Below are 4,289 nucleotides of genomic sequence, written 5' to 3' on the forward strand. Positions count from 1 at the left end.
TTAGAAAGGCTGCAGTCTGTAAGGAAAGCAGCTAAAAACACTGAAGAAATATGGGAAGTGTTAGAATAGACCTTACTACTGAAACTCAAGGAAGGGAGATCTAAATCAGAACTTTGGGAGGAGAATGCAATTCAGAGATGATGTTCCAGGGGATTAAACCTAAGCTAAGCCTTGGGACCAGTACGAACTAGTCAAGTACAGAAATGGAGAGATTTCCCTTGTGAAGATAACATCTAGAAGGTAAAAAATAGTGATTGTGTTCAGGGAATGTCAGGCAGTTTTACAGGGCTGGCACATGGGTTATTTGTGGAGGCGATAGAAAATGACATGAAGTGGGCAGGCATGTATTTGATCGTGAGGTCATGATACCTGTACTTGGTTATTTGGATTTTATCTAAAAGTCTAGGTAGCCAATGAAGGATTTTAAGCTACAAAGTGATATGAGCACGTATGCATTTTAGACAGAACCTTCTGGCAGCCTGGTATTGATTGACAGAGTGGTAAGCTATAAGGAGATATGATTACATATACATTTTAGACAGAATTTTCTAGCAGCCTGGCATTGATTGGCAGAATGTCAGGTTGCATGTGGGACAGATATGGAACAAGACTTATAAATAAGGTAGTAGTGGAAATAGAAGGAAAGATAAGAATTTATGAAATATATAAGGGGAAGTCAAAAAATTTTTGTTAGGACAATACATAGGTTTCTGAGTGACTAAGGTAACAAAGAGTATTAATCTGCTAGGGCCGCCATAACAAAGTACCATATACTGGGTATTAAACAACAGAAATTTATTTCTCACTGTTCTAGAGACTGGAATTCCAAGATCAAGGTGTCAGCACATTTGTTTTTTCTTCAGGCCTCTTTCGCTGGCTTTCAGACAGTCGCCTTCTCCCTGTGTCTTCACATGGTCTTTTCCCTGTCTGTGCACATCCTTGGTTTCCCTTCCTCCTCTTATAATGACACCAGTCCTATTGGATTAGGACCCCACCTTCATGATTTCGGTTAACCTTAATTACCTCCTTAATGATCCTATCTCCAAATGCAGTCACCTTTGTTGTGAGGCCCTCAACCTATGAATTTTGGAGAGGATGCAATACAGTCCGTACCACAGCATAAGGACTGTTGTTCTCAAATTTTAGCGAGTATGAATCACGTGATTAGATTTCTGCGAAGATGGAGATGAAGATCACCTGGCTGTAAAACCTTGATGAGATCCTCCACATCTTTTCCCCCCGTCCAGATGACTAGATAGGATCTTGAGACTCTAGAGTGCAGAGGCACAGAGGGGGGAGCCTGAGTTTCTGGATAAAGGCAAGCAGCCGAAGCTCTGTCCTTCTGCACTGGACTGTGATGGGAGCAAGAGGGCAGACATTTTTTAAAATGTTTATTTTGTATTATGTACTTTACATTGAGGACTTCAATGATTTCAAAATGCAAATCCCTAGATTCAATAAATATCCTTTATAAATATACACAATCAATACCTAGAAATGTATTAAAAGACTATCTCATCTAACTTAAAATAAGCTTAAAATTGCTATAATAAATAAATATAGTATCATAAATAAAATAAGTAAAATAACTACATAAACTATAAAACTCAGAGCTGAGGATCATGTATGATCATTTAAGTCACTTTGCTACTGAAAGTGTTTTTTAAAAACACAATTCACATTTCTTTCAATCACATATATAGCCATTGCAAGAATTAAATTAGACCATTGATGCTAACAACTTAGAATTATGATCTTTGTTGCCTGAAAATAAAATTGAGTTTAATACAAAGAAATTTAAGAAGAAAACTTCAAGGCTCTTGATCAGAAGCTTTCAATGCTTATTATATTAACTTGGTGTACACAAAAGTTCAAGTAAGGTTAAGAAAGAAAAATGTTCCTTTTCCCCTTAAAGATATGATCCCAGAGGTAGGCAAGAGACTAGGAGAACTACAGAAACCAGCTAGCCATTAAGAGGTTACCAATAGAAGACTCCTTATATTAGCAACTAACTGAGTTAAACAGCCTTAGCCAATGTTGCAAAAGCAAAACATTTAGAGTAATATTTATGAATACAAGGATAAGTGATTTTTTGCCATCTATCAGTAATTATTTTTGAAATGCTAAAAGTGAGGTACACCTGTAGTCCTTTTTCTGGTATGAGAAGCTTCAGGTGCACATGAAATGAGCTACTGATTTACCTTTTCTAAAAATTCCTGGAAAGCAGTTAGATTCAGCTTGATTGTAGGAGAATCCAGTGTCCAGTTTCAAGATAGCTTCTCTATGGGCCCACACACACTGGAATGCCTTCACCAAGCAGAAGGTTTCTTCTATGCTTTGGCCTTGGGAGGATATTCGTACTTGAATGCTTCATATCTCCACCGGGGTCAGTCATGAAGAGACCTCTTAGTGCAAGACCTCTCAGGGACAGCACACTGTAGTCTCAGGAAATTTGTTTAGTCAGATCTGACAAGACTGCAATGTTCTTGTGGCCCAAACTGCCTCTCTTCCTTTGTATATTTATCAGGCAAGATGGCAAAGAAAGAACTCACCAAAACTACAACAACTTCACAGTTCACATCATGAAATTCATTGGCTTAATCACCAAAGGCAACAATTTCTGTAGGACACATAAAGGTGAAATCCAAAGGATAAAAGAAAAGCACCAAATATTTCCCCTTAAAGTCATGAAAGCTTAGTTCTTTGAATTCTCCATTGACATCAGCTATTCCCCTAAAAGAGGGTCCACACTGGGTGACAGCAGGAGCATGATCTGAGGAACTGGTGCTAAAGGTAAATTTTGCTTGACCAGAACAAGATCACTATATGTTTGTCAATCAATCACTTTCTTCCAGAAATATCAGGCCTAAAGGCGGCAGAAGCAGAAATGCTCCCAAGAACTGGTGCTTACTGGTTGCCACCAAGACTCAGAGTATTTCCCACAGTGCCATTATCTTTTCTGCAGCAGGAGAAGAAGATGAGACACTTTTATTGTGTTAAGCCACTTCAACTTTGGAGTTCTTTGACACTGCAATTAACCTATCTTGAATACTATAAATTACAAATCTTCTTAGTGGGGCCAGCCCGGCAGCATACTGGTTAAGTTTGTGCACTCTGTTTCAGAGGCCTGAGGTTTGCAGGTTCGGATCCTGGGAGCAGACCTAGCACCCACTGTCAAGCCACACTGTGGTGGCATCCCACATAAGATAGAGGAAGATTGGCACAAATGTTAGCTCAGTGACACTCTTCCTCAAGCAAAAAGAGGAGGATTGGCAACAGATGTTATCTCAGGGCCAAACTTTCTCACCAAAAAAAACCCAAAAAACCTTCTTAGCAAAAATGTTTTATAGTACATTATATAAATTTTTATGAATACTATTACGGAAAACATTATAAAATTTAAATATTTTAACTATATTTTTAACATTGATGTGAAGCAGTAGGACTAATTTCCATACTTTAACAAAAATACATGAATTGAGGAACATGAATATCCAGATATATTAGACAATAATGTGCCTGCTTTATTTTGCTACAAATGTGAAATTGCATATACCCCTCAACCCACAGGATTTAAGATTTCAGCTTCCCATATTAAACATCAACAAATGTCAAAATGATAGTATTTTAACTAAAGCAATCGCCAAGGGTACATGAATTTGTTTAATGAGGAAGTGCTCTGACTTTGAAATTGTTTGTCAGTTTCTTTTTTTCTTTTCTTTTTTTTTTTTTTTGGTTTGCTAAGATGTTTCTGGATCTTAGTTTTCTAAGTCAATGATGAAAATAATATACCATCTTTTATTGCAGGATGTATACTAGTTGTGATCAATTCTTTGTAACCTTTCAGAATTTTTCATAGATAAGAAAAGCAGTAAGTTTTTGAGGCACTTATTCATTCATTCACTCACTCATACACGCAATTGAAGAATTTAACAAATGTTAATTGAATGCCTACAATTGGCTAGCCGCTGTGCTAGCCTTTATGTAGAAAAAAAGTTTTTTTAATGTAAAATGCTACTCAACTTATCAAAATTTGTGAGATGCAGCAAAAGCAGTGCTTAGAGGGAAATATACAACATTAAATGCGTATACTATAAAAGAAGAAAGATATAAAAACAATAATCTAATGTCTCACCATAGGAAACAAGGAAAAGGAAGAGCAAATTAATATACAGTAAGCAAAAAAATTGAAATAATAAATATTAGAGCAGAAATCAATGAAATTAAAAATAGGAAATTAATAGAGAAAATCATTGAAATCAAAAGCCAATTCTTTAAAAAGATCAATA

The 4,289-nt window shown here is 36.4% G+C and overlaps 1 pseudogene; it reads right to left on the bottom strand.

Annotated features, from left to right (window-relative positions):
* Nucleotides 1-2,189: 2,189 nt before the first annotated feature.
* On the bottom strand, nt 2,190-3,912 carry LOC103545871 (thioredoxin-dependent peroxide reductase, mitochondrial pseudogene; annotated as a pseudogene).
* Nucleotides 3,913-4,289: the final 377 nt, after the last annotated feature.

Source organism: Equus przewalskii, chromosome 16, assembly GCF_037783145.1.
Source record: "Equus przewalskii isolate Varuska chromosome 16, EquPr2, whole genome shotgun sequence".
Taxonomy (NCBI): Eukaryota; Metazoa; Chordata; class Mammalia; order Perissodactyla; family Equidae; genus Equus; species Equus przewalskii.